Source organism: Tauraco erythrolophus, chromosome 6 (genome assembly GCF_009769465.1).
Source record: "Tauraco erythrolophus isolate bTauEry1 chromosome 6, bTauEry1.pri, whole genome shotgun sequence".
Lineage (NCBI taxonomy): Eukaryota > Metazoa > Chordata > Aves > Musophagiformes > Musophagidae > Tauraco > Tauraco erythrolophus.
Genome location: NC_141470.1, coordinates 65,783,527 through 65,804,491, shown reverse-complemented (window position 1 = coordinate 65,804,491; position 20,965 = coordinate 65,783,527). Strand labels below are relative to the sequence as shown.

Here is a 20,965-nt window from a genome sequence, read left to right as displayed (position 1 = left end):
TAATGTACTTCACCTGTTCAGGAATAAAATTTTATTATCATTTCTCCACATCCTCACTATCATAGAATGGTTTGGGTTGGAAAGGACCTTAAAGATCATCTAGTTCCAACCCCCCTGTCATGGACAGGGACACCTTCCACTAGATCAGGTTGCTCAAAGCCTCATCCAACCCGGCCTTGAACACTAGGATGAACACCCAGGGATGGGGCTGCCACAAATCCACTGGGCAACCTGTTTCAGTGTTTCACCACCCTTATTGTAAAAAATTTCTTCCTTATATCTAATATAAATCTGCCCTCTTTCAGTTTAAAGCCATTGCCCCTTGTCTTATCACCACATGCCCTCGTAAAAAATGCCTCTCCAGGTTTCTTGTAGGCCCCCTTTAGGTACTGAAAAGCTGCTGTAAGATCTCCAAGTAACAGCATACTAAGTAATCTTCGAATTTTCTTCTTGTTTTTCCAATGTTACAAAATGCTCAGAGTTAAAAAAGTCAAGGGAAAGAGAAATGGTTTAGATGTTAGAGCAAGCTCAGATACCACAAACAGATACCTGCAGTAGCACTTCCCTCCTCTCCCACTTGCAGAATAAATTAGCCCAAGAACTCGACCCTGTTCTGGTATTCACCAGCTCTAATTCCCCTCCACTGCACCTGATACAGCCCAGCTCCTCTTATACAACAGGTCTGTCCGGTTCTGCTTCCTGATTCTGTGACTAAGCAACAACTTCCCTTGGTTTTCCCCCTTCCCTGATCATCCTACCTTTCCTTGTCACTCCTTAGCAAGCTGCCGTTAACCCTTTACTTTTGGGTAGGTCTAAGATAACAATCCTGGGTCAGTTTATGTTTCTGGGCTTCCTGCACTTTAGAAAAGAAAAGAAAAAAAAAAAAGAATTTTTTTTTCTTAATATAAGTAATGAACTCATTGAAATCTGTAGTAAGAAGAATTTTAGAACTATTTGATGATTCAGAAATGTCTGAATTATTATAATTGAAATGCCTAGCATTTTCTGAAGGTCCAAGGGGTAGAACATGCAGGCTAACAAGAGGCATACAAAACTCCCCTGGACTGGTATTTTGAAATTAAGCTTCTTTTTTATCATGTATAATAAACAACACGGGTGTCCCTTCTTAAACCAAACACAGTATTTTTCTTCTATGGAAATAATTAAAAACACATGACTAGTATGAAAGCTTCTGGATTTCTAACTTTCACATAAAAACTTGGAAAACTGGAATTCTAACTTGGTTTTAGAAGTCAATTTCACCTTTATTCTGTACATAATTCTCTACCTCCAACTGGATGAGAACCAACTTAGGCCCTGGCACGTTCAATGACAACTTCAAAACTTGTCTTAACTTCAGCAAAAAGTTGTGCAAAAAATAAACCATACTGCAATCTCTCTTTTAAATTAAAATACAAATACAGTCCCTCTCAACACCCTTGAAAAGAGAGATCGGTCCTTGCCTTGCATACCACACTAGCCAGAGTAACGCAGACATTAGCACACATCTCCCTTTACATGCCTGCCTTTCAAATATTGAACGTGATTCAGCAATCCTTAATTAGGCAAAATGCTAATATAACCAAATTAAGACTTGTTTCTGAATAACATGAAAACCAGTCTTACTGCTGAAATGAAGGGAAAAACTGTTATAATGTGGACACTGATCCTACACTTCCTCAGATTTTTGGGCTCACAAGGCTAGAATAACTCTGAATATATGGGATCAGTTTATAAGTTGATCTAATTTCCACTCACTGTCTCATACAGCTCACCATACATTGGTAAGTACAAGTCAAATAAAAGTATCTTTTAAAAAATTAAAGATCAGCTTTCCTCTGAGTACACTGCTTTGCTACAGCCTGCATAGACAGAATATTTTAAGTGATACCTGTCAATCAAAGTTTTGAAGCCATCTGAAGTTATAAACCAAACCAAAAAGCATTCTACTCAAAACTTAGAACCTTAAACATAAACAATTAGAAAAAACAAACAACAAAAACCAACAACAACAAAACACACAAAAAAAAACCCTCAACACCTTATCCTTTGATTATGCACAAAAATTTCAGAGCAGTCACTCAAAACAGTATCTCAGGAAATCCATCTTTCAAACATAAAAGGAACTATAATAAAAAGTATTTTTTTCCCAGACCTCTCCAACTTGAAGAACCTAATCTTCATTACATCCACAAGATGAATATTGCTTCTTTCCATCAACGTAGCACTCTGAAGAACATCCCTCCTTCTGAAGTGAGTGCTTACTGAAAGTCTGACACGAGCCTATAGTCTAATTCACTTGTCCAACGAGTGAATTATATTCATAACTGGATGGTGATTAACACTAAACAAGCACACGCTCACACAAACAGCACAGCAAATCATTCTTTTCAAACTGCCAATCGTTGAGGTCAAAACATTCATGCTTTTAAGTCAAATTGCAATCAACTTCCTCCCCACCCATTCTATTATTTGCTATTCATGCATTGACAAGAGCACGAAAACCACTTCACAAAAAATCATGGGTATCTTGGAAGAACCTACACTACCTAAAGATGAAACACCATTTATAAACCAAAAGAGGGAAATGGTTTCTTGAGTTTGGGGGGGGGAAGGGAAGACACCAAAAACCCCACCATCCCAACACCCACAACCAAAAACCATCCAAACTTATTTTCATTTGTTTAGATACTTCCTTTTATTCTCTCATCATTTTATCCATTACAGTGCCCCCCAACTACAACTACCTCAGTATCAAGCTAAGTAATTGCTTTCTACTCCAAAATTTTTTTTAAAAGTGATCCAGACAAAGATAGCAACGCTTTGAATCCCAAGCGGTTCACTAGCTTCAGTGCCAGCCTCTGAGAAAATGCTAGGTTTAGATTCTAAAATTGTAGTTCTTAACAAAAAATGAAGGAAAACAAACAAAAAAAATGGTTTTCTATTTTATTTGCATTCAGATTCATGCTATAGCCTGTCTTTATCTTTCTAACCTATGTTAATTTCCAGGAAACTGTTGCCTTATAAATCAAGTATTTTCTCACAAAACGTTAGCAACCTCCTTGAAATACTACTTTCGACAGCAGCAACAGCATATGAAACACAACATGACTGAAGACTCGTAAGAGACTGGAGTTTTCCATGGCAGAAACTTCAAGCACTAACTGCTGACACAGGTTTCTGAACCCGAGAGCGCTCTCGGTTTCTGCTTACCCACCCTGGATCTCTAACGCAGCCGTGACGTAGGAGCCACATCCATGGTCCGGCGCAGGAGGCGGCTCCCCAGCTGTTTACTGTCTCCAACTTCACTCCAGTTTTCCTGGGTAAACACACGCTGGCCAGTCCTTTCATTATCTGCATAATCCCAGCCTCTTTGATTACTGGACTGTAATACCAGCGCCCGAGTGAGCTGAATTCCTGAATTACGGCCACACAGAACCCGAAACACGACCGGGGGAGTGCCAAGCAAGATGATTAAGCAGCAAAATATGACAAGGCACAACTGATATTATTAATATTCCTCTCTATCATCCAGTGGCAGAAAGGAGGGGTTTGTGCAGCCGATAGCAACTACGCCTAAAGGAAGCTCCTCCACTTTGATGTGCTTTCAAAATAAGAGCAGCTATTTATTTTGAGTAATTTTATTCTTCGGTTGCTTTGACACTGAACTGTATTTCAACATTTTATGAATTACTTTCTTTTTCAAACTCTATCTTGAAACAATGTTGAAGGAAATACTTCTTTTAAAACGGCAAGCTGGAATTACAATCCTTTCTTTTCAGAAAACGAGAGCATAATCATTTTTCAGCAAGATATGCTGAATGGCTTTCATTTCGGCAATTCACTGCCTGTATTTAAGCATATATCAAATCTCCACAAATTTTGGACTCATCAGCATTTTGTGTTTACTTTCCCCAAATCCATAAAAAAAATGAATCAAAAAGCAAGTTTTAAGGAGTTTGTATAAAACAGACACGAAACCTCCTTCTTTTGCTCCCTTTTATTTATTTTTTTTTTAAAATCATATCGTCAGCATCTCTGAGGTTTCACACATTTCAGTGTAAAGGACAGACATTCCCTTCTACCTTCAATGATCTGCTTGACTACTTTTAAGACACCTGTTTGGAAATAGGAAGGCAAATGCCTAAGGAGGGCAAAAGTTAGTGTAAGGACATGTAACGTTACAGTAAATTACTGCACGTTACACCACAAAATTAGAAGAATAAATATACCAAAAGTCCACAAAGATGAACTTTTTGGTGCTGTAAAACATCACTTCACAGTATAGGGAGTTGTTCAATATTTCCTAAGATTTTGACCCAAGGAAGGGAATACCAAGTGAACACACAAGGCATTTGCCTCTGAACTGTTTTCAGTTGACAACGGAGATGACAAACGCACGTGGTGCCAACATTCTCCCAGCAGTAAGAAAGGAGGGCAGAGAGGGCACGCAAAGATACTTGTGCTCACTGCGGGCAGAAGGAAGTGAGAAAATGGAAGCAGAAGCGCAGTTTCAAACTATTTTATATCTACAGCCCCACTTTAACCTGGTGAGGCCTGCTAAAACATGCTAATGAGAAGAAATGGATCTGATGAAGCAGTGAAATAAAACACAGATTTCAGTTAAAACAATTTAAAAAATACACAGCACACCACTCTTACGAAGAAAAATTAATTTTGCATAATGAAATGATGAATTAAAAACCAGAATAATTCATTTAAAAGTTTTATTACTTTCAAAAAAAAAACAACTGATTGAGAAGGAATGGACTTCACACTCGCGGCAAGCCAATGAAGCGACAGTGCTCCAGTCTGGATCAGACCTGAATTTCACTAGGCTGCAACTTTTGAAAAATGTTTGTGACATTCTGTGATGTTTGAAAAGAAAAACAAAAAGAATTCAATCAGATTTGTTTCTATTAAAATAAGATTAGAGCAATCTTTCAATTACTTAGCTGTAATAAAAGCAGCAAATCTTAAAGGGTTTGTAGAATGTCATATTTAATTTTTATCTCTTGTTTTTCTCAAACCAAACAAGAATAACATTTTTAAAGACTGTCATTTTTATGCTGTATTACTCACAAGATACTAATTTAAAAGAACACTGAGAAATAAAAAGATTCAGATTAAAAGCATCCATTAATTTTCAATGCCCAATTTGAGACATCCTGATTTTCCTGAATGTTTACTTAGGGCTGTGCAGTACTCAAGACTAGTTCCCACCAAGTTCACTTGTGTTTTGAGTCATCATCCACTCTGTAAATCACGACCCAGTGTCCCCGGTTGAGCAGCAAGAAGAGCAAGCAGCTCCAAACAACTCGCAGAGCATCTCCCAAGATAGGCAGAGGAACAACAAAGTGTAATTCCTCCAACGGAATATCCAACTAGTCAAACTCATGAAAGCCTCACTTTTCTTCCTAAATCTCTTACTGCCTTTCCTTCAAAGCTTCTGAAACAGCTGGGGTCTTAGAGCTGCAGATTTAGGAAACTGCAAGCTGGAAGCACCTACCAGAGCAGATAGTCCAACCTAAATGGAACAGTCCCTAAGATTTCTTAATGAAGCAGCTCTCTGTGAATTAAATCTGGTAACTCCTGTTCAACTAAAATACAACTTTTCTAAAAGTCGTGACTCTTGATTTGGAAGCACACAGAGAGTCTAACATCACTTTAAACAGTTCCTGCCAGCACATATTTTTCCTCATCATTAAAAACGCATGCCTAATTTCTGGCTTTAGCCGACAGCATTAGTTCTTCTTGTATTTGACCACTATTTTCTCCGCATAAGACACTGCGACCATATGTGCTCTCAAGCTTTTTGATAAACTGAATAGATTTTTTTTTTTTTTTTGAAATTGTATTGCACAAGGCATTTTCTCTGGGTCTTCGATCATTTAATGGATCTACATCTCTCATTCTCCTACAGCTTCTTCAAGCATGCCAAGTCCCAGACCTCACGATGCACCTTACCAGTGCCACAAACAGCAGTAACACCGATGCCTCTGTCACACCTAAGAGGAAACAAATCATCCTCATTTGCTCTGTGAAGATGACACATGCACACTCTAGTTAATAACAGATGCAGAAATGCCTGATCATTCTTAATTATGATAACTCTATCTTAGCTGTAATACACAAAATAATCTTCTGCCATCTCAGAACTCTGTCGAATTTGGGCTGGTATGCACGGACAAAAGCAAAAGGCTGATCCTGGCACAAAAACCACCTCTGACAAACAGCAAGGTTCCACTAGCAAAGTTCTAAAGCAAACATTTCACATGGGCAAAAGTGCACTCTTTCAGTAACCGTTTTTTAGAAATTCTACAAGAAAAATTAAAATTTATTAAACTGTTTAGCCCCGTTTCTGTATAGTGTGGTAACAAAACAGTAAGGAAACAACAAGGAACATATTTATGAAATCTGCAACCCCCTTTCTATCAGAAGCAGAACTAGTCGCCAAGATAAATCAACACAGACTCCGTGAAAAAGCTCTTGCTATATTTCTTTGCCTCACTTTAAAAAAGAAAAGTATTTTTTCTTTCAGATATTTTTTCAGAAATCTTCTAGGTTTGGGTTAAATTGGCCTACAATGAAACAATCATTTCTAGAAAAATTAGGCCACGGAAAACTGCATTTCCCAATCAGATTCAATCAAGAGATTCCTGTGCATTTGAATACTATTTTGTGGCTGTATGTTAAGTATGGGTGGGACATGCTGAAAAGGTAATTTTTTTCCCCAGTTTCTACTCCATCTGCTAGAAGCTTCAGGCACATAAAATTAAACCTATTCCAAAGGTACAAAACATCAATCACCTCTTTTGACTTTTTTCCAGGTTAAGTATTGTTTTAGGTAGGTTCGAGGATTCGGCAAGGAGACAGGCACACGTGGTAAGGCTCAACACCAGCACTATTTAGTAGTCAGCAAAATCACTCATTCCCTCTTATATTCCAATCGCTTCGTCTGTCTCCGGCTGTTTCCCTCGCGGGAGAACAGAACCGCGGATCGAGACTCCGCACTCGCTTCGTACTGTAAGTACGACTCGGTCACTCACACACAGGACAGAATATTCCAAGAGTCGAGGGTCACACTGGTTACATGTGTTATATACGGATATATGGATGTGTACATGTGTGTACCTAGAAATCCTACAAGCAGTTTGCCCACATGCTGTTCTTACCCAAATCACTCACAGACCTGCCAGCACTACCGCTCCTGATGCCATGACCACGGTCGACCCTTGGATATTGTTGCACTCCGGGGTGGAGGCTGACAGGCACTCCACATGGCAGGCATCCCTGCAGAGACTCCGATGATGGAGTGCGTCTCAACCTGTACCCCTGTGCGGGCTGTGGTACACCCTTCGTCCCTCCACGTGGGGCCACCACGTGGCAGCAGGAGTGGGACAACACTCCGCCTTTTTTGTTAGATAAAGGCCCACCGTCGCGCCTGCACACGGCAACTGGGGGGTCGCCCGGTGGTCTGCCTTCCTCACTAAGTCTTCCTCTTCCCACGTCTTGCACATCTGCTTCTGCCAAAATTTCTGAGTTTCTGCTCACTCAGCTCTGGAAAGTCCCAGTCCTGCTCCATCAGTTCTGAAACATTGTATCCAGTCCATCCGCTGAGACATAGTCCCATCTTTGTTCCACCAGCTCTGGAACCCTGTGTCCTGACCCGCTGCACACAAGGTTTTCCTCTTCTCACATTCGATGTTGCAACTGGCAAATCACCAGTTGCAAACTGTCTGAGAAAGCAGAACTCCAACAGCCGATCAGTGCGTTACTTAATCACAGAATCACAGAATATTAGGGATTGGAAGGGACCTCAAAGAATCATCTAGTCCAAATGGAAAGTCATTCAATCAGTGAACCCAAATGACATTCAAGCGTCAACTGTTTTACGCTCCCCTACAAGTATGAAACGTGTTCTACTGGAAACGCTTATCCTCACACATGTGCAAATCTCAGCTTCTGAAGCATGAATATCTCCACTGATGTTAACTATTTAATGGCCCAGCACAAACATCCTGTAATCACCTCTCTTCATGGAACAGGTCACAAAGGGAACCGCACTTAGAAATGAATTAGAAGTCCACACTCCCTGCTTAAATTAACTACCCTGGTCCGGAGCGATGGCTTCCTCAGGCCTTTTCTCCACGTTTAGGCATGCAGCATAACAGCTCCACGCGACTTTTTTATCTCCCCTCTCCACCCGCCAAAAGGGAAAACCAACCAAAACCACTGGGGTAGCTCACTTCATGCGTCCCACACAGCATCTCGCAGGCCCGAAACGATACGGCTAAAGAGTGTTTACGCTCTGGTTCGGCAACAAGGGCAGATCCTGGGACTACTCACCCTGCAGAGCAGGCCAGTGCAGGGATGAGGAAGGTGCAGATGAAGAAAGCTCCCCCTCTTGGGCCGTACACGGAGCTCCGCAATGCACCTGGCAGAAATTTAGGTCCAGTCCCCCACCTTGCTTCTGGCCTCCTTACGGTGCTCTCAGCGCTTGCAGCACAAAACAAATCCCGTAGGTAAATTTTCAGTGTTACAGCTTAGAAATCATTAGTAGCAGCAGATACACCGAGCTTTCTGAAAAAGTCAGAAGTCAACACTCCACAGCCTTCAGCTTAACTTGTATTATGCCAACCGGTGTTACTCCCTTTGAAAATGAAAGCCAAAATGTTGCATGAACTGACACAATTTACCAAAAAATTGTAGGGACAGGTGGGAAGAGAAAGAAGGCTTTGGGTTGGATTTTTTTTCCCCTCATATCAACACTAGCAAAATATTTGTAGCTGAACTCTATTTTACTTTTTTTTTTTATTCAACATGAACAGCAAATAACATCCAAACAATCAGCCCATTTTTAAATCAAAACTCCTCTGTCATATTTTTCACAGCAATTCTTCCAGTCATTAAATGTTTTTTAGGCAAATCTACTAAACAGCTGCTTAATATTTTCAAGTAGTTTTGGTCCAGGTAGCATCTGCCAACCTCTTGGCTACATTTAGTATCCTCCCACAGTTGAAGCCTAACAGACTTCTCTATTGAGACTTAAATCAGCAGCCTCTTTGTCTCCATGCAACTGCTCTTTTTCTGAAAATGGGATGGCAGCACAGAAAGCACAATATGAATTTAAACAGTGAAGCTGGTAGAAAACTTCTTGTCGTCTAAAAGGGAAAAAAAAAAATGCAAATTCCCACTTATTTCCTCATGGGAAAAAATAAAGTGCAGGCCCTCCCTCCAGCCACATGGATGCTATTGCAATGGCATATGGAGGTGCAAAACAGACATTCCTGTGTCCAGATTCACTTGCTGCCCTGCTAGCCATTCCCAGCCCTTCCAGGGAGTGGATTAGATGGAACTGTTTTTAGGGGCAAGTAGCAGATAAGGACCATGCTGCTTTACATGGTATCTTTTTTTTCCTGTAGAGGAAATCTCTACTCATGTAAATAAACTGCCCTGCAATTCACCTCTCCTCGCAGGATTCTCAGAAGTTTTACAAATGTAGAACACTGAAATTCCACACTAACTTTCTCCTTCTGTTTAGTATTATAAGAACGTGAGTTTTTCAGTGTTATGCATGTTGCTAATCATTTGTAAGAACAACAAACATCAGGACTGATGCTCCAGATTTACTTAACATTGCTGATCTTCATCTTCTAAAACAGGAAATCAGGAATATTTGTGTTTAACACCAACTACTTTAAAAAAAAACAAACAAACAGAATTACTGGTGGTATTTGAACCCAGGTCTGCTATGTAGTGTGGCTTCATTAACAAAAATCTCTGCTGTGCAAGTCTTCCATTTATCATGATCATTATCTCCACCCCCAAAACCCAAAGACCTTGTAAGATCAGATTATTTTTCACTGGGTGAAATGAGAAATCCATAGACCCCTGACAAATGGTACCTAATACCTTAGTAGTAGACAAACACAGAAACCTGACCTTCGACAACTTGTTTTATTTAACGATTTTCAATTGCTGTCAGTTACCAAAACATAAAAAAGCAATGGCAACACTTGGAAAAAAAAAAGTCAACGCTATTTGCAGCTCACACTTCAATATTCATCTAATAAAATACTCTACCTGAAATTTACACACAAAAATAGTGGTTTTAAATAAAGTTTGTTTAGAGTTAGTTAAAATAAAAATCTTCTCAAATTTTGATGGCTGATTGTTCATGCCTGGTCTTTCTTTTTTCACCTACTTGAAAAATGCACAGTTTATCAAGTCCATCAGAATAGATCCCACCCCAACCACGTAAATAATTTTGTTAAAGGGTCACGTTTTGCTATTAATACACGCAGGCTACAGGCAATTTTTTTCAGAAGTTTTTCTCCTCCATTATTCTAACGAAGCAATCACAACAGAAGCTCTGTGCAATCCCTAACAAAACCAGCACACCAAACTGTCAAAAACACCACTAGCCCATACCAGAACACACTCATTCTCCCAAAGACAGACTTCCAAACACGTGCATGCATGCACACACACCCCCCCTCCTTGAACCCACGGCTAAATGTGTTCCAGGCTGATGCATCCACTCAGTCTCAAGTGGTCAGTGCTAAGAAACGTGCACTCTGGATTCTAGTTTAGTCATGCATGCAAAGGTAAACATGTTCAAGTTCAATTCGACTTCATACAATAACCATAAAGCATCAAAAGAAAACAAATCAATTCCTTTCCCTTAACCCTGTGGGAGATGTTTTGGATTAGCCAGGTGGTAAATTCCATCTTTAATTCTACCATCTTTCCAGATACGAAACATGTAAAACCTCTTTGTTGCTTACTATTCACTCATTCCCTAGGAATGAAAATATGAGTAGTATTTAATTTTCTTTTAGTCATTTCTTCTATCAGGTATTTGCCAAAATCTATCAATACTGACCTCAGAAACTGATTTAATTTTCCCAAACTTTATACCCTTAGATTCTATCCATCACACTATATTCTTCCCTATTCCAAAGATGTTGTTCTGTAAGAGATAAAGTGGATTAAAGACACATTGAGGATTATAGATTATGCAGTTAGAACAAACACAGGCAAGTATTTCAAATAGCTGACCCTACAGAAAGGAATCACATTCTGTTCTCAAGATGATATACAAAAATAGAAAGCACATTCCACTAGGAAAATATTTACTTAATAATTTATCATTTAAGAACTACTACTGTACAAATTAAAGTACAAAGACAGTATATTGAAATCAATGTGAAGATATATACGCAATTATTACAATACAGATTCAATTTTGATTGTGATTGGATTTACAAAGTTTACTCTATTCCAGCATAGATCACACTTCTGTTCTCCCTGAAAGTCATACGTTTAAAACTGATTCCAATTTTTTTTTGATAGGAAAGGCTGAGAAATACAGTAACGCTGAAAAGTCTCGAAATAAAAGTATAAAAATCTCAAAGTAGCCAACTGGAAAGAAATGCCAGTGAGATATAAGAATCAATTTAGTCCAGACATTAATAACTTCCTTAATGATCTATATGATTAAAATAGCATGTAGATAACATCTTCTGAGGATATTAAATAGGGAACTCTGAGTAGCAGTAAAGTCAGAAATAACAGAAAGGAATCTAATCAAATTCCTTACATGGCCAGAAAATAAAGTGAAATTCAGTTTGGAAAAACACCAACTAATACATCTGGGAAAAAATAATCCCAAATATAGATATTCAATATGGACAAGAAACCTGGGAAACAACAATACAGAAAAATGGCATTAACCACAAATGCGACATGAGCTTGAAGAGGGGGAGGCACTGTCTATCCAGCCACTGAACCTAGAAATGGGGAGGAAGGCTGAATTGTATCCCTTAAACCCATCTGACTCCTCTCCTGAGGAGCAGGTGCACACGGGGTGGGCACTCTATCCAACTGCAGCTCTGGACATGAGATAGGTCCTGTTGCTTGAGACATTTAAAACTACATGGGCAAAAACATTATCAAGTATCGAATGCTTTATCCAAAAAGACCAACTGTGATGAAAAAAAAAAAACAGCCCGTGCTCTATTATTGTACAATATGCATTGTTGTAGAGCTTTTCCGTTATATTTGAAATACCGGGGTTTTTTTAATCCAGAACTGTACTACTTATGCAAAAACAAATAAACATGAAAATACATTCATTTCCAAACCGTTTGCTTTTATTGACCATGAAGTTTTGGCACATCTCACCACAAGTGAAATAACTTTGAAGATGCTGGCTCTCCAACGAATTTTTGCTGTAGTGCAATGCCTGCTCATGCTAGGATCAACTGTGCAAAACCAGGGGAGACCAACAATGCACTCATGTCAAACGAGGTCACCTCAGAATCTTCTCTGAAGGGCATGCCAATCCTCCTCTCTGCAAAATCCTTGATTAAGATAGGCTCTGCAACGGGCATGACTGTTCCTTACCAAGCAGGAAATCAAAGAAACTTGCTTAGATACACTTCGAAACCTCGCTCTAGCCACTTACTTCTGTGTCTAGATATCATGGCGTTCCTTCATTAGGAGAACATCCCGAAAACTTAAGAATAAAACTTTTACATTGGTAACATGAATTAGAATCTCTCCAATTCCTTTACGCTCTCTCAGAATCAGTTCAGCAGCATATACAGAAATTCTAAGAATGATTTGAGATTGTAGGGTTTATTTTTTCTCTTGTAGAGGGGCTGCTCTGAGGTGGGGATGGCTCCCTCAAGTGCCTTAGCTGGAAGAATCTGTCCCACTTGAAACTTAAGAGATAACAGAACTAAACTTTAACCTTGGCCCTTCTTGCCCAAGAAGCAAGGTGCTCCAGGTGTTGTTTCCTGAACTTGACTGTGCGCATTATGGATGTAGTAGTTTAGAGACAACAGGACACTGAAAGAACAGGAAGAGGAACAGACTCATCCTAAGAAATTCAACGCATTTCTCCTGCCTTAGGAATTTCCCACTATTAGAAGGAGACAAAATATTGAGATATTCTGATGAGATCACTGACTCTGTGGTTGTCTTTTTCTTAAAAGACTGCTTTTTTTTTGTTGTTTATAATTTGAGGCGTTTATTTGTTTTTCCTGAAATTAAGGCAGAGTGAGAAATTTCACTCCATGACCTGAAATTTCACAGATAAAGGGAGCATGGGGTAAACATAACCTCAAGCATTTTGTTCCTTTCTCCTTCCTTGCCAGGACTCCTTTTGACTCATCGCAATGAAGTGTCTAGAATTTTTCCAGGAGCCTTTTCGCTGCTTAGCTTATGCCTAACCCACAGTGTAGATACCATTTGCTCGCTCCTCTAATATTAAGGGACTCGCTGCAGTTTTTTTTACTTGTGGCTAACGAGATTTAATCTGGCAGCTCAGATGATATTCTAAAGCGGTTCACAGCAACGGTCACTTTTTTGAGTTTATCGCACCCAAAATACAGGCTAACAGCAACTTTGATATCCTGCCTCTTCCTCGAAGTGTATCTAACAAGCCCAGCATCCCAGTCCTCCCCCACATACCTAACAGGTCTGCTCCCGTACCTTTGCCATTCAAGGTACCCAGAGACAACTGCACCGCTCTTCCAAGAGCCAACGCCAGGTGCCAGAACTTTAGCCACAATCTCCACCACTTCAGACAGACAATTTTGGAGCTACCCTTCTCAGAAGGACTAATAACCACTTTTCCCCATCATCCTTTCTAGTGGTAAAACCAGAAACGAGAGTGGCTTTTAAACATGAGTAAAATACCTGATAAAGTCTAGGTTTTGCCAAAAGCAGATACAGACTGCTACTAAGGTCCTTCATTAAAGGCAAATCACAGTGGTGGCTACTTTCTCTCTCTCTTTGTCTTGCCTTTTCACCCTTTTGGCACTTTTTTAAGATGAGAAGTTTCAACCATTGCAGTTTCTTAGCATTGGTGAAGAAGGAGGTTCCATTTCTTCTAATAATAAGCAGGAGAGGGGAAAAAAGAAAAAATAAATCAAGAGCGCACAGAGGAGAAAGGACAAGGAAATCATTGCATGCATAAGAGAAAGGGAAGACTGTCTTGCAGTAAGGCCTGATTACTGCAACAGAGGTAGGATGGAGCTGGCATGCTCTTCACAGGGTGGATCTCCATTCTTACAGGTCTAGCCTTGCCTCCAGAAGTGCAGACAAACAACCGCTGTAACACCCTGATGGAGTTTATGAAGATGAACAGACTATTTGGTTTTTTATAAATATAGCTAATTTTATTATCTTGAGACTGCCAATAACCTCTGCAGCCCACTCCATCTGAAGTGCTTGTTTGTACATGTATGAGTTTTATCACCCTCTTGTGGAAAAATAAGTGAATTGTGTCCGTCAGAGGTTATCGACAGAAGTATAACGCGGGAGTAAGGCAGGCAGTGATAACGAACAAGCAAAGAAGAAGAAAGGGGAAGTACGGGCTGGGTGGAATAAATCTCCTTCTCTCTTGAAGGAGAACCAAGATGACTGGTAGCACAGTACCACCTCAACTTCTTCAAAAAGCTATCCCAAAAACGTTATTTGAAAACACCAAAGAAAACAAGCTGCCAAAATTACTCTCCCTTGATAACAATGATAATATTCAACAAATAAGTTATGCTCTCTACAGTGATTTAAGTACTGTCTCCGTTGCAATTACCACCTTTTGCACCTTTGTTTCCACATAGATGGGAAAATATATTCTCTGTAAACAGTTTTGAACAGTGAAAGTTGTGCGAAGTCAGCAAACACTTACTAGATAAGACTTTCTTACTTATAAAGAGGCTCCATATAACATCTATGCCCTGCTGTAGGAATGTCAAAGTGGAGAGCACGTGAGCTAAACTTGCAAAGAAAACTAATGGAAGTTTATGCATTCATATTACATCCTACTGATGTAGGAAGAAAACCAAGAATATTTCATTCCTCTAAAATCTGGAATCATCCTTTCCTCAGTTTCTGATTATCCCCCTGACTTGCAGTAGCCTTCCTTTACAATGTAATCCACATGACAATATATTCAAAACCTTGAAAGCAACAAACAAATGTACTGCCACCCGCATTTTAAAACTTGAAAATCTAAGTTTGGTACAAGTACACACAAAAAAGAAGCCAAGAAACTCACAATAATATTAAACTCATGACACTGCAAAGAAGCATCGAAATCCCAAAGAACAAAAGGCCAGCTCAGATGAGGTAGACACCACAACCATGGTGAAGAAATAAGAGATCTCTCACAATGTATCCCTAAAACTTCCTGAAAATCTTCCAGGAATCCCACAGAAAACTACAGACCACATCTGACACAAACCACAGTTGTTTCTTCTTAACGACACTAAGCATTTTTTCTGATGCTCCTCAAAAAGAGTTAAATTAAATATAACAATTCTAATGACAGACCTTCTTAACCTTATGATAAACGAATACCTAAAGAAACGCTTCCCTCCCATGACACAAACCACGTTTACAGCTAGCCACTCTTCATGATGAAAAGCATAAAATGGGTAACTATGCAAGTTACATTTATTTCATTGTTTTAATCATAATCTGACAGCAAAGTACGTCTCCAGACAACGTGCAATTTCAGCTTAACCTTATTCTTCATGAAGGTATCTATCTGATTTTTCTGAATAAAAATTACTATATCTGAGTACTTAACCATTACCTCCAACTGGGGAGTCAAGTCCTAAAGCTAATACTTTTACCAGTAGGTACACACAGTTATCTGCCTTTACTCATCATCCCTGAGATACCACTGATGATTCACTTTAGCTTCTGCAAGTAAGGAAGGCTAAGTTTGCAATCGATGTTTTGCAACAGATACATCTTTCGAAATTCTTAAAAATCTTAAAAAAAAACCCTAATTATGGACAAACTTATAAACTGCTTGCCTCCACCCCTTGTAACTTGGTTAGTTCCGAAGTCCAACATCAAGCTGTTAGAATAAGCTCCTCAGATCAAGGAACAGGAGAAGCTACTGTTACAGAAGCAGTATGCCCAGAGATGTTCAACAGACTTTACAGCAACCTGCTATTCTGTTTTTCCTTTTAGGAAGCTACCCAGAAAGGATCCCTTTCACTTTCTCATGTTCTGCCCATTTAACCAGGTACATCAACCCTGCTATACTTTGTTCCTCCTCTGCTCTGGACTCTTGTAGATACTAAGGGAAGGACTGTGCACTTTACATGCAAGGAAAATACCACAGCTAAGAAGCTGTCATGCAGATCAGAAGAGAAAAAATAGTGGTAAAAATTAATAAAGGGTATAAATGCAAAATAATGATCCTTTAAAATAAAAATGTATTAATAAAAACATCATAAAACGTTAAAGTTTTAAAATAAAACTATTATATTACATACTTTGTTTTCAGTGGGTTTTTTTGGTTTTGGTTTTTTTTGTTTTAACATGTAGAGCTAACGTCAGACATACTGTGATTTGAAAAACTTGCTACAGGAGACCAAAAAAATACATTGTTATATTAAACAAATCTAAGAATATATACGTTTTCAAAATTATACACACATCACTGTCAATTAGAAACATTTACTGGTGAAAAACCTTCCATTATTGTAAATCATTATTACTCCCGATCGAAACTGATTCCCCTGTAGCTTGACTTCAAGATTTTGTTCAAAACAGACAATTTTTTCAATGAAGTGCAACAACTAAGGGCACAAAAGTATTTCACAACAGTTCTTTGGACAGCTGCCTTATCTTTTGAAAACACTTGCTAAAGATCCTCAGACTGTAGCTGCAGCAATTTTTTTTTTTACTTTTTTTTTTTTTTTAAAGCAGAAAACCACAGACACAGAAGCTACCAACCCTATGTAAAAGTTCACCATTTTGGTTCCACTGAATTAACTGTTCTAGAGGACACAAGATCAAGCACATCACTAAAATTATAAAGGTTTTTTTTAAAAAAAAAAAAATAAATCAAAAGAGGCAGGCAAAATGTTTGTCAACAATGTGGTTTACTCTGTGGCCCCACAGACACTTGTCTCGGCACAAACGAGAGGCAGTGCACCCTGGTGCACCCTTGGGAACTTCTTTAAGAAGCTTTGCCACCAGAAGAAAAACCTAAACTCCTCTAACTGCACCTGCAGCAAAGACTGACACTTCCCACCAGTGAGGTTTCCAACTAAGATAAGCCCTGCCATACCCTTCTGCACGAAGACTCCAGTATTTTTCTGACAGATCTTCCCTAACCTTTATGAAGTACTGTGTGCCCATTTGCTGACTATTTGTGGATTACACACTTAGCAAGATTACACCATCCCACCACTAATCCATAAATGCCCAAGCCAACCAAAACTCATTGAACTCAGTGAGTCCTCTCATCTGCTACTTGTAAGGATTTTTGATTTTGAGCCTGATTTTTTTTTTTTGATTTGAGCCTGATTGAGCCAAAGATTTTCTCCTGATCGAGCCAAAGAAACAGTAATATCTTGAATGAGAAAACCGTAGGTGAAAGGAAGTTACCCTGAACCTAAAAATAGTTTTCTGTCCTCCTCCCACTCCTCAGAAAGCATAAATGAAAGTGCTCTTTTCTCAGGGAGGCAGGAGCTTACAACGGATGAATGTGAAGAGACTGCTTCCTTTCTACCAAGCTTTACTGTAGAGAAGGAGTATCCCATTTATAAGTACCCAATTTTAAAAACAAACCAGAAAATTAAATAAGCTCAAAACCTAAACTTTATATATGACACTAAATATATATGCAGCTTACTAATATACACAGATACGTATTATACACATTTAATATACACGAACACAGATTTTATAAATACGCACATAATTCCAGAGACATGGAAAACGTACCTTTCACAACAGTAAAGCTCCATATCGTAACCAATTATGAAAGGCAGCACTATACTTCAACAATCACGTATACTATACAGAGATAATTGCCTGGCTAAACCAGAACCCATATTTGTCAAAAGTACTTTGGGAAAGGAATATAAAGGAGGTACTTATTACAGAAACAGGAGGTTCTATTACAGAGAACCTCTGTTACATAGGGTTATGCTGGGACACAGAAAAGAAAATTGTAATATTATTAGAGAAATAAATAATACTAGGAAACATACTATAGAGACATACTGTACAAATACAGACTGAAAACAAAAGTTTCTCATGATTGTAAAGTCCAAACATTCCTGCGGAAAATTACCAAGACTTTAGACTCAATTTTGTGAAGAGTATAGAAATACATTTTATACAGTGATTACAAGTTACTTGACTTTAAAAATAAATTAAACTAAAAGAAAACAAACAAACAAAAAAAAAAAAGATGGGAATGATCGTTACTTAACATTTCCAAAAGGTAGAGTGAGAAATTCAGGAAGTAACTCAATTACACTGAAGGCTTTAGGTTAAAAAAAAAAAAAAAAAATCCCCAACAAACAAAAAACCACCACTGCTATAGAAAAACCACCAGACCCAGACCTAAAAAAACTTAGAAATAAATAAACTGAACAGAAACATTAGAAGATCAGGGCTGAGCTGACAGAATTTCTTACTAACTGCAGTTTCACTAATACACTGTTAAGATATGGATGCATTTTTTTACTACGAACTTAACTTCAAGTCAGCATTTCTACACATGTCCATTCCCTACAAATACAGCTCTACAAAACTACACTCCAAATGCGGGAGGCAGTAACAAGCAGAGAAAAAAAATCAAAAAGGCAGAATGTTAGCAGTACAAGATCCTTTCTAAACACCATCAAACACGTTTTAGAAACAATCAGAAACCTTTAAGATTACTGGAAAGAATTATTCCACAACCACCAGACGTTGAAAAAATTAAAAAGAAAGTTAAGGACATATTCAAAAAACAACTGTCAAGAGCACAACAGAAAGTGAAGAAATTAATTACGTACGGCAAGAACCTCATACATTTTAAGAAAAAATAATAAATGGGCTAAGTTGTTCTCACTATTGGGATTGTGGCCCTATTCCCAAATCTCACATAGATATCACCCATTATATGCAGATTTATTTCAACCAGAATAGGCACAAAATTCCTAAAAGTAGTTCCAGGATTGATGTTTTATTCACCACTAATTACGTACAGCACAAACCAAGTTCCAGGGTTTCTTCCACACAATGAATCAGAAGTTCTGGGATCTATTTCCAATTACGGAAATAGAGGAAAGTTTTATTTTAAAAAGTCATGACCACCATGACCCTAAATTTCAATTTATAAATTAGGAGAAAGTATTTAGCTTGGGTATACTATTAACACTTTCCTGTTATCCGTACAGCATTCCACATTTCACAAATGGAGACTAGCACAGAAAAGACAAGCAGCCAACGGCCAAAGAAGCCAACAGAAAAATAGAAGCTCTAATCTTTTTTCTTCTACAACTCAAATCATAACTATTTCCTGTACGCACAATTCTGAAGGTGGTATCCGTAAGTCTGAAAAAAAAACAGACTTTATTACGATAAAGAAGATTAAAAAAAAAAGAAAAGTAACTATTTGAAAAAGAAAGTGCACATCTTGCATTTCTCACTTAGTCAAAAGTCTTTTGGAGTTGATAGGATTTTTTACTACATAGGAACTTCAGCATTTGACCTACAGATAGGATTCATAAGAAAAGCTTATAATAAAATCTCAACTGTAGGGAAATAATATGATCAAGAGCAAACAGCAAGTAAAAAGAGATCTTCCCTTTCCGACTGTGCAATGCTCTTTTGTTGTCACTCCAGCAATTCTTTAACGCCATGGAAACTATCTGATAAATGTCTTAGAAGCTCAATAAATTTCATAATATTGAGGTAGCAAAGCAATTGGTATTGTTGACAGAGAAATTCTGAGTGCCTATGCTAAGGAAGAAAAATTATCTAAAAATAAAAATCATACTTTGAGCTGTTTTCAGCAAAAATATACAGTAGTTTTAGAAAATCTGAAAGTGAACTACACTAATTATATTAGATCATTGGAAAATGTGGGAGAATGATAGGAAAAAATAGGCACACCTTGAAATTAGAAAAACGGGATACACTGATTTAAAATATAACAGTCTTACTTTTGGATGGTTTGCTTTATCTAACTCATGTATTTGTAATGAGGGTGAGGGGGATGGGAAGAACACTGTGAATTACATACAAGTTTTCTGTCCAACTTCTCAAGATGCTAAAAATGCATTCATAAGGCATATGATCTTTTCAGTCATTTACATGTATGTCTTCATCCTCTGGACACTCCCTTACCATTACAGATACAAGCAGAAAGACAAATGAACTCTCCCTTTCACAAGTCATACCGAAATTGCTGTGTTTTCACGTGTCCAGCACTGCAATATACTTTTTTTTCCAACCAATTGCTTTCTAAAGTTAGACTCCTACTGATCTGCCTCTAGAGACTTCCAGGTAAAAAGAGCATCTATACAAAATGAACGCACAATAACCCCCTAGTAAATAACAGACTTATCCAATGCACACATAATCTATCTTCCTCTATAGAAAAAGCATGATCCGAGGCATGCCACAAACCTGGTTAACAAACTCGAGCTGGGTTTGACTAAGGCACAGAGGTGGAAATATTCATTCCTAAAAAAGGGCCCTTCACCAGGGCTACTCTGCCACAAACCAGTTACCTAGGGGACGTGCCAGCCTTCATGACACCAACAGCCTCTTCGAATGTAAAGCCAAAATGAAAACCCATAACGCGCTGCAAGACACATCAGGCAAACACATGCAAACGATTTAAAATACACACGTGAGACTGAAATATGTATAAAAATACACATATTGAAAATGCAAAACAATTGTATCACAACTCTCATATGCACTTCTCGCCCCAGTCCTCTGCCCTTGAAAGAAAGGAGAAAAGGCTGGGTTTAAGGTGTTATTGGACATTAGTCATATTAGAAAAGATAACTCCAATTTAGATTTAGTAACAACTCAATAAATAAAGATATAATTAAATAATCAGAAAAGTTAAGTCTTCACTGTAGGCAGAGCAGCTTTTTGGCTTATGGCTTTTGAAAGTCTAAACTCAGCCCAACAG

The 20,965-nt window shown here is 38.4% G+C and overlaps 1 protein-coding gene across 5 annotated transcripts in view; it reads right to left on the bottom strand.

Moving 5' to 3' along the window:
* The window catches only part of PPP2R5E (protein phosphatase 2 regulatory subunit B'epsilon), an 81,972-nt gene that overhangs the window by 54,595 nt on the left and 6,412 nt on the right, over positions 1-20,965 (bottom strand). The window contains exon 1 of one of the 5 annotated variants that reach the window (XM_086614154.1): positions 3,218-3,273. The exons of the other annotated variants lie outside the window; for them this stretch is intronic. The gene's annotated coding sequence lies outside the window, so the exon portion shown is untranslated. Of the gene's footprint in view, positions 1-3,217; positions 3,274-20,965 lie in introns of those variants that run through there. 5 annotated transcript variants of the gene reach the window in all.